General features: G+C 33.4%; 1 pseudogene; it reads left to right on the top strand.

Annotated features, from left to right (window-relative positions):
• Positions 1–10948, top strand: part of LOC106464525 — an 82858-nt pseudogene that overhangs the window by 43930 nt on the left and 27980 nt on the right.

The following is a 10948-nucleotide window of genomic DNA, read 5'->3' as shown; positions in this document are numbered from 1 at the left end:
ATATATATATATATATATATATATAGATCAAACTTATCGTTTCTCTTCATTAAATTCATTACGAATTAAGTTCATTTAGGAAAGAAAATGACTTCACTACACTCATGTATGTTTAATTAGTCGTTAGTGATTATCTTTACAGCTTAATTCAAAGCAAGGCTGTTTGGGAACTGTGTTTACAGTTTAATCCAAAGCAAGGTTGTTCATGAACTGCTTTGACAGCCTCCCAGTGGCCTTGCAACGCTAGAATCCGGGTTTCGATACCCGTGGTGGGCAGAGCACAGATAGCCCATTGTGTAGCTTTGTGCTTAATTACAAACAAACTGCTTTAACGTTTTAAACTAAAGCAAGGTTGTTTGTGAACTTTTTTTTCAGTTTAAGCCAAAGCAAGGTTGTTCGTGGATGATTGTTTTTACATGCTAAACTTAAAGTAAATATCTTAATGAATTGTCTTTACATATTTAATTCAACTCAAGTCTGCTGGAGGTTTTTTTCAGCTTTCGTCAAAGACATGTGCTGATTAAAATTGTTTTTATAGTTTATCAAGTAAGAAGAATGCGTGTATTTTACTTAAAGACAGTTATTTGCCATGTATCTTAATCTCGCGAGATTTTATGCATGTATTTTACTTAAAGACAGTTATTTGCCATGTATCTTAATCTCGCGAGATTTTGAATTTGAAAGCTTAAAGAACAGTGCTTTATAAACCTATTAAGCAGAAAAACTTGTTTTACAAGATTGATTTTTTTCATCAAAAGTTATCATTTATAGAAAAACGTTTGTTTGCTTTGTTGTTAAGCACAAAGCTACAAAATGGGCCATCTGTTCTCTACCAACAGCGCGTATCGATTTTTAGCGTTTAATCCCTTAGACTTACCACTGAACCCCCGGAGGGCATAGAAGAACTTGAGCTTAAACACTTTCTTTAGATTAAATAATGTGACACTTGAATCAAACCACTTTTCGAATAAATTAGTAAGTAGCTATATATACAAGTTTTGATCATTATTAGCCGAAATAGAATCCAGTTACTCTGTCTTAAACACAGAGAATGAAGAGAATTAAATAATGTGACACTTGACTCAAACCACTTTTCGAATAAATTAGTAAGTAGCTATATATATACAAGTTTTGATCATTATTAGCCGAAGTAGAATCCAGTTACTCTGTTTTAAACACAGAGAATGAAGAGGACATCCACATAAGCACATTTAAACACAGTGCTTATTGCATAGCGCAGATGTTGGGTTAAGAAAATAATTATCGAGCAGGAGATGAGTGATGAAGCAGATTAATGTAATAATTAGTGCACACTTGCGAAGTATCCGTAAATTTAAAGGAACGCAGCGACGTCTATATTGATTTGTATTAATCCGGAACAGGCATCATTGTCACTTAATGGTAATAATAACTTTATAAATAATTGTTAAACTGCCGAGTTAAAGACACTGGCCTTTGAGAACTGTTTCAAGGATATTATAGGAAACAATCCTTTTATTTTATTTTTTGCTATTTTTCGTTAGATTCCAAGCTTTAGTGCGAAGAACGTTTCGCTGTTACTGGCCGCATGTTTTCACGAGTGAATGAAAACAATATCTGCTTTAGAATGTTACTCTCTCTGTCATTGACGGTTTTGTTATTTACAGACTAACCAGGAACCCAGTCATTGACTAAAGGATTTATCTTCAGTCACAAAAAGAAAGTAAATGGAAAACGTTTCAGAACATCCAACAGAAAACAAACCATTTACATAGAGTTAAGAACTTTGTGGATATATATATATATATAAAGTTCAAGTCTATTATTTTTAAATTATTACATTTGGACTGTTACTTAGTAAATGTAACTTGTAAAAAAATGCAATGTAAAGTGCAATAAAAGAGTCTATAAACGGATAGACAGAGCATAATTTAATAATATATAACCAGTTCCGGCTCCAGCGTTTCTTAACTAGATGGGGAGCCAGTGAGACATATTACAGATCAAACCTAAAATAAATCTAAAATCAGATTAATGGGTGGCATTAGCTTAGGGGTCAAACGATATTCCCGCTATCGCCAGCCCTATATATAACTTGTGTAAATCAACGTTAATTTTTCTAAACTTCCGCTTGAGCCTCTTTCAACTCATATTCTATAACGGGTCTTTGTCTTCTTTATCACTCATTTGTTGTAAGCCCTCATAGTGGTAAATGATAGTATTACCGTCCAGTTACTTGTATGTATGTTGCCAGTATCCATATCTTCACTGCAAAAATACGTACTAGCTATTAGTGCAAGACGTCGCACACAGTTGGAGTTAAAAAAATTGAACCAACAACATTCAGAAAGAAAAATACAAACGTGTTAAGTTTTGAGGTGTTAATTCGACTATTTTACTTATAACTAAAAGAAAATGTCTAGTTTCACTTTATTACTTCTATGTTTAAATGATTTGTTTGCTCGTTCTAAAGCACAAAGCTTCAGAATGGGTTATCTGTGTTGTACAGCCTCAGGGTTATCTGTGTTGTACCGCCTCAGGGTTATCTGTGTTGTACTGCCTCAGGGTTATCTGTGTTTTACCGCCTCAGGGTTATCTGTGTTGTACCGCCTCAGGGTTATCTGTGTTGTACCGCCTCAGAGTTATCTGTGTTGTACAGCCTCAGGGTTATCTGTGTTGTACCGCCTCAGGGTTATCTGTGTTGTACCGCCTCAGGGTTATCTGTGTTGTACCGCCTCAGGATTATCTGTGTTGTACCGCCTCAGGGTTATCTGTGTTGTACCGCCTCAGCGATCGAGCAAAACGAAACCGTAATCAGCTCGTAACTTAACATCATTCACATATAGTTGGACAGCGCTTTAAATTTACGATACTTAATCTGAATAAATAATATTTTTAGGAGTTCCGGGTATGGCCTAGTTATCATTTGCCCAGAATTTAAATCGGAGGTTCATGGTTCGTAAGGCGTTGCCATAAAAATGCATTTCACACTTTTTGGCTGTCGGTTTTTATAAGAATGATAGGTGATTCCCGCTTTTCAATCAGCCAAGAGTTGTCAGTATGTGCTGTTGACGAGCTGCCTTCCCTTTAGGAAACCAGTTCATAATTAGTAACAAATAGCCTTGTATAGCTTTCCGCGAAATTCTAAAATAAACTACTGTTATGTGCCAACGGCAGTGAAAGACGGGAAATATTCGTACTATGCAATAGACCTTTAAATTATTTTGTTAAATCCATCTCTTCTAGATCCCCACTGGGTCAACTGTAAATTTACGGACTTACAATGCTAAAATCCGAGCTCGCAGTGGACACAGCATAGATAGCACATATTGTAGTTTTACAGTAAGTTACTGTAAGCAACAACAATCATCTCTTCTAGTTTACATTACTTTTGTGTTCATAAAGTACCAGACATCTGCTAACTGCTCTTCACTCCAAAATATCAATAAAATACTAAAAGAGTAACTTTTTGTATCAGTAATGTATTTCACTGCAAATAAAACCAAAATATTTCGATAATACGGAGCTATGAAATAGTAATATTTTTATATCGTAACAATTAATATTAGATAATTATTTAAGTGAAAAAATAAAAAATGCAAAAAGTTAACTTTATGGATGTTCAAATATACGCATCTTTAAAAATTAAAAGCATAAACATTACAAGTGGTAAAAAGACCAAACCATAAAAGCTCTTTACCGATATCTTCACTGTTGAAACCAATAGTATCAGCTTGAAGGTGATAAGAAAATATTTCCATGAATTTTCTGACAATATTCAATTCCTCTTAATTGATTAAGTTTAATTAAATTCACTACTAAAGCTTTTACTCGATATAAGTGGTGAAAAAGCTTCGAGAGTCGCTGTTTTTAATGAACCGTGGGAGAAACGAACAACCAAAATATTCAATAATTTTTGTCAATGAAGTAAGATGTGTTTTGCGTCTTCCCTTACCAATTGGCTCTGCATGGCCGGGTGGTTAGGGCGCTCGACTCACAGAGGGTCGCGGGTTCGAATCCTCATCACACCAAACATGCTCACCCTTTCAGTCGTGGGGCGTTGTTATGTGACGGTCAATCCCACTATTCGTTGGTAAAACAGTAGCCCAAGAGTTGGCAGTGGGTGGTGATGACTAGCTGCCTTCCCTCTAGTCTTACACTGCTAAATTAGGGGCGGCTACCGCAGATAGCCCTCTTGTAGCTTTGCGGGAAATTCAAAACAAATCAAACCAAAACCCTTACCAATCTCTCAAATGGTTGTGCTTGTGGAAATCGTAGTAGCTCTCGCCTGTGTTTCCCTTTTCACTAGCTTATTCAAAGTGTTTGTTTTGGACTTCATTTAATAAAAGTCTTTAAAAGTGTTTAAATACATACGTTTTTTCTTCTATTTTTAGCCGCCTCATAATGGCTCAGAGTTGTTGTGTTTTTGTGTGTGTGTTTTTTTTTTCGAGTACAAACTTTTACTCTTGACCGATTTGAGATCTAGTTACAGTTTTAGACTCAGGAGGTCAAACCCTTTCAATTGATGTATTAGACCACGCCCAAGGTCCCATAAATTAATTTACTCTAATCCAGCCTAAAAGAATTTCAATTTGAGGGTAAACTGGTAGAGATCCTGATGAGTAATAAAATCAAATCAGGTATACGTGTGCCCACGCTTGGTATTGCTGGCGCACGAAACTATAGCTAATAAAAAGGAAAAACAAAGGTTTCATAGATTAATTTACTCTAATCCTGCCTAAAGGAGTTTCAAGTGCCGCGCCTATTGAGGATTCCCTCTTGTTTACATCAGGAAACGAATCCTTGTGATCAACTAACTACTTTAGACTAAAACTTTTTCCTGAGGTAATCATTGCTGTTGAGACTAGTCTGTTTAGAAAATCCGTATTAGATCAAAGAGTGCATAAGTTTGTGAGCTTAGACTCGTTCACTATCTTCGATTATTACCTTTTAGATTTATTTTTACGTAGTGTCGTTTTAATATTAATTGATAGATATAAAAATGGATGGACTTCTTATGATCTTCGTTCAGAAACCGAATAAAACTTTACACACACAACCATCGAATATTTAACATTTTCAAAGTGACCTTCCTTTAGGGTGACAGATCATTCTCTGAAGTTAAACTTTTCTCGAGAAGTTTAAGCCGAAACTGGTAGGATTCAACTCCGGATCTCGTTTTACCGACTAAATGCTTTGCTCAAAAAACTACCGAGTATCAAATACCATAACTCTTAGTTTCCACTGCATTGATCATACGGTACATAATTTTAGCAGGAACCTGAAGTAATGCTGATTGGTCATTTTTACTTCTTCAGAAAAATGAAACTACCTTAGTAACGATAAAAGATAAATTAATTAATTAAATGTCTAAAAAAATTACTGGTGATTTCAAACTACTTGTAACCAGGTTCTTGATTATGAAAATCTACTTAATTATTGTTTTAAGCTCAAAAATGTGAAGACATAGAGGAAATTTTGTTGATTATCCTTTGAAGGCTAAAGATATGCAAGCATAGAAAACAAATCATGTTGATTATCCTTTGAAGGCTAAAGATATGCAAGCATAGAAAACAAATCTTGTTGATTATCCTTTGAAGGCTAAAGATATGCAAGCATAGAAAACAAATCATGTTGATTATCCTTTGAAGGCTAAAGATATGCAGGCATGGAACAAAAATCATTTTGATTATCCTTTGAAGGCTAAAGATATGCAAGCATAGAAAACAAATCATGTTGATTATCCTTTGAAGGCTAAAAATATGCAACCATAGAAAACAAATATTGTTGACTATCCATTGAGGGCTAAAGATATGCAACCATAGAAAACAAACCCTTTTGATTATCCTTTGAGGGCTAAAGATATGCAACCATAGAAAACAAACCCTTTTGATTATCCTTTGAGGGCTAAAGATATGCAACCATAGAAAACAAACCCTTTTGATTATCCTTTGAAGGCTAAAGATATGCAACCATAGAAAACAAATTCTTTTGCTTATCCTTTGATGACTACAGATATGCAAGCATAGAAGATATTTTGACCTTATATCATTATTAGTACATTCACATAGCAGGCCAATATTATTAAAGGACATTTTTTGATTAAATTTTTATCCAGTTGTCAAAAACATATTTTAAATAAAACAATTTCAAGTAATTACAATATTCACGTCTATTGTCTAATACCAATATAACGACGTTAAATACATTTAAGATACATGTAAGTTAAATACATTTAAGATACATGTAAGTTAAATTTATAGATACCCTTAAAATCTAAATAAATCACATGGATCTCTTTATTTCAATTACATGCTTCATTATAGAGGAATTCTCTTTTAACCATAGCTAAGATTTTAATCTCCTTTGACGTTCATCATCTAATGAGGTTTAACGTTCTAATTCAGCGCAGTTTGTGGTTTTAATGTAACTGTTGTTGTTGGCTGCGAGAAATGCTGACTTTGTTGCATTGTTATAATTCTCGTCGTGCTTGAGCATTGTTATTTAACAATGACCTTTGAAAATTGTGATATATATTCGACTTAATTGACTGGTTTAACATGTACTCGCGGTATCAGTGAATTCGTGGCACTTAATCAATTTACATAATAATGAGTGTTTCACTGAAATTGTCCGTCTCAACTGAAAATGCGATATCAAGCCTTTTCGATGGCTTTAGGAGAAATCAATTAACGTATTAGATGGGAAGCTATAAAGAATTTCAACAAAAAAAAAACGAATAAATCAAACAACTAAAATAAGTTGTAGTAAGTAATTAAGTTGAAGTCATAGGTGTTACCAATAGAAAGGCGATTTTAAGTTAGGTTTAAGTTATTTTAATTATTTTTTTACATTCTTAGACTCTTCACGTTAAGATAAGACCATGTTGCTTTCGAAACTTCTAAATTATATCATTTTTAGGTATTATCCCATTGTACCGCTAATTGTTCTGAAAAACGATAATAAAGGTATTTCTCTTTCTAACAGATTCTGTCATTAATTAGTTGTAATAAAGCAAGTCTGTCCCACCTGACTCTACGACAATCTTGTACACGTCTCTTGAATCATAGTTTGTATAAAAACTCATTAATTAATTACAGACTTCTAAGCAATATTTTTCTAAGATGTCTCACAATTCTCTAAATTTGAAGTATCTAACATATCACTCGGTTACACTCTCAAATTTTATCATTACAGTTCCAGGAAACACCAATTAAAATCATTTTGATAAGATTCAATAATTATAGTTAGATAATTTCACTATATAAATATAAAAACTAGATGTCGTTCACTTTAAGCAGAAGATTTTATAAATTTATTGAACAGTTAACGAAACGTTTTTCAACTGTTTCTATTTTAGGATAAAACTGTCTATCTAAAATCAGGGTATCTTGTAGGTGTTTGAAATGTATTACTAACATGAATGATTTTTTCCAAGTCACCCAAATTTCTGGATGTAACAAAAGGAAAGAGGCCTGATACATCTTCAGATCTTTTACGAGAGGTCGATGAACTTTGGTTTCATCTACTTTTAGGCAGTGAGTCTCATAACTTTTATTGCATAAATACTTATTGCCTCTAAAAATTTATTTTACCTCACAATTTGGAGATAATTCTGTACTTTGTCTTTGATTTTAAAATGTGTATCCATTGACTATATTAAAACTATTAGTAAACTAAATTTATTTGAAGCTTAAACTAATCAATCAAAAGAAAGCCAAAAAAAATAAAAATGTTAATGCGTGATTTAATTTACATAAACTCTCTTTCTCTAGAGGACTACAAAAAACTGAAACACGATGCAATCTGCAACTTTGAGTTTTTGTTATCTGCTGTTAGGGGCGCATCAATCGGTTATTTGAGAAGTATCCTGGAGTTTGTAAGAAGCCAGGTGAGTTCATAGCTATCAATAACTGAATAACATAGTTCTTAAGTAAATTAACTCGAGGCCTTAGAATTATGAGTGAAAATAGACACAAGAATTTCAGACTCGAGTTCAGAGTTTTGACAGTTTAATGAAAATTACAAAAACAAACAATATATAAAAATGTATATATTAGAACGATACAGGTGTTTAACATGATTGATGATTGTCGAGGATCTGATTGTTATAAATACAATAACAAAGTATGCTGCTTTCTTACTTCAAACTGGTTATAAATAATATTCCTTGAAACAAATGACTTGAGTATAATACGATGAAAAACTATTTTAGTACAAACGGTAGAAAATGTACTATTAAACCTATTAAATACTGTTGTAGCGTTGTTCTTTCTTTGACAGATTCTTTTAGATTATCTGGTGAAAATGCTTCAATATCCATTCTTTGAAGGAATAATTAATTACTTTATTTCCTCTTTTGACGTTTCTACAACTTCAACATTGTATACTGTCGTAACTTGTTGTATACCTACGTCACAAGTGACGTTAACTAACGTAAAACAAATCAATTTACTTGTACAAAGTAACTCAACAAGCGCGATAGCAAACAAAGATCCACACATTTCACGATAAGACACTGATTCATCGCTCTATCTTGAAATGACTCTATAGACTTCACAACTATCTCGTACTTATAATCTAGCTTTGAACGTGCTAGAACACTTTATGTTATATCCTTAGACTTTTCTAGATGTTTTAGGCCTATCTTATTAAACTTTCTAATTTTAACGTCATCAATACGACGCACAGCTCTTTCTAGCTAACAAACAAATCGCAACATTAAAAATATAGCTTAAAACAACGTTTAGATTTTACCAAGTAAGTCCAAAATAATAATACCCCTTTTTTCTAGTATTAATGAATGTATTACTGGTATATTTTTATTATTGTTACAAAGATCTGTATTGTTTAGTATAATTTATTCAACAATTACCTTTATTTATTTAAATTCTAGTTTCTAGATTGGGAGGTGGAGCTACTGTACAATATGACGAAACAATCCGTAGATGTTCTTAGTCAAGATCCACAACAACTTGCTACCGAAATACTGAATTGGCTCAGACCATTCAAAGGTGGTATTTCAAATTGTGCATAAGTCATGATGCAGTCTAATTTACTTTTCCTGTATTATTTCTTCTCGTATAAAGTATTTAGAAATAGTCATTTATAAGTTACGTAATAAAGTGAAGAAAAAGGCTTATTATTAAATTTAAAATACATAACTTGCAGCCCCAACTTTTGTATACTAATTTGTAATAAAAATCCCATAGACTGCAAATGTTTTGTTTTTATATTCCCACCAAGTTTGCTTTTTTAGATTTAAAATCAGAGGTTTGAAAACCGAAATGGAAAAATCAAAAGGAATGTTTGAAAAAAACATCTACAGCTAATGTGATTTTTATCACTAATGTTAGGCCTATTAGTTTCCATTACTGCACCAGCTTTGAACATTTAAACCATAACTAAGTAACTTGCATTTTTCTATCAGGTCAAGATTCTTATTAGGAGGAGCTATGGCTATTACACTGCGAACTCGTAAGTATCACTTCACAGTCCTCTCATTTGTTGGCGACAATCAACGCGTATTATACATCTCAATCACAAACACCGACTGTACTTTTACAGCGTATTTTTACAATATAGAAAATATTACCCTCAAAAATGAAACATTTCTGGTATATTGGCAGTGTTATTAGTTTATTTATAAAACAACAAATATTATAAACAAGTCTTATCAATCACTAGTGTCTTTCAAAGCCACTGTCCACTAATTGGCATTGCCTCTGCATACCACTGATGAGTCTCTGGGCAATGATATTTGGCAAGCAGCCCCATTCCTGCACAAGGGCGTCTCCCAGCTCGGTGGCGAGTAAAGAGGTAAACAAGATAGACTGAAATAGCATGCTGAAGGGAGTTCCAAATATGTTAGATTGGATATATATTTAGAGATCGAACGGACCACTCCTAACGGACAGTAGTTTCTCTCTGAAGGAACTCCTACGTGATTAACTCTATAAAACTACTAAACAGTCCGATTAACTCTATAAAACTCCTAAACAGTCAGATTAGCTCTACAAAACTCCTAAACGGTCAGATTATGTATACAAAACTATTAAACAGTAGGGTTAGCTCAACAAGCTAGTAGACAGTCAAATAACCTCTGAAAACTTGGAAACAGTCATACTACCATTATAAACTAGTAACCAGTCCAATTAGCTCCATAAAATTAGTAACTAGCAATATTATCTATATAAAATTAGTAACTAGCAATATTATCTCTATAAAATTAGTAAATACTCTAGTTAGATTTCCATAACTACTCAACATAGTCTGGTTATAGGTAGATGAGTTGGAATTTAACTTTTTAACACTTCATAACCAGTTTCTACATAGATACTAATTAATATAATTAGAGTTATAACTATATAGTTTAGCACATGAATAGTATTAGGTCGTCAAGAAATTAATGTCGCCTTTTTTTGGTTGAAAAAAAACCCGAACAACTTGTATATCAAAACAAAACACTTAGCAAATGAAATAGTCTCCATTCATATCGGTGATGCTTTCCCATCTTATAATCAGGTTGTTAATGCCCTGATTAAAGAAATCACTTGGCTTTGAAGCAAAAACAATGTCGATGTCTTCTTTAACACCTTCCACAATTGCATACGTTTTCCCATTAAGATGATGTTGCAGCGAATGAAAAAGATGGTAATCTGATGGTGTCATATCTGGAGAATATGGTGAATGGAGGAAAACTTCCCAACCGAACTCCGTAATCTTGTGTTGCGTCAAACATGCAACATGTGGACGTGCATTGTCGTGGAGGATAACACCTTTCCGATTGACGAGTGAAGGGCGTTTCTGATGAAGGGCTTAATTTAAACGTTCCAGTTGCTGACTTTTGATCTCCGCATTGACAGTTCGCTGTGTATTGAGGAGTTCGAAATAAATTACTCCTTTGATGTCCTACCAAATGCAAAGCATCACTTTCTGCGGATGGAGTCCAGGTTTTTGGGTCGGAAGT

This window comes from Limulus polyphemus, unplaced genomic scaffold, assembly GCF_000517525.1.
Source record: "Limulus polyphemus unplaced genomic scaffold, Limulus_polyphemus-2.1.2 Scaffold1676, whole genome shotgun sequence".
NCBI classification, from domain to species: domain Eukaryota; kingdom Metazoa; phylum Arthropoda; class Merostomata; order Xiphosura; family Limulidae; genus Limulus; species Limulus polyphemus.
Note: the sequence above shows the minus strand (reverse complement) of the source record. Positions and strands in the feature narration are given on the sequence as shown.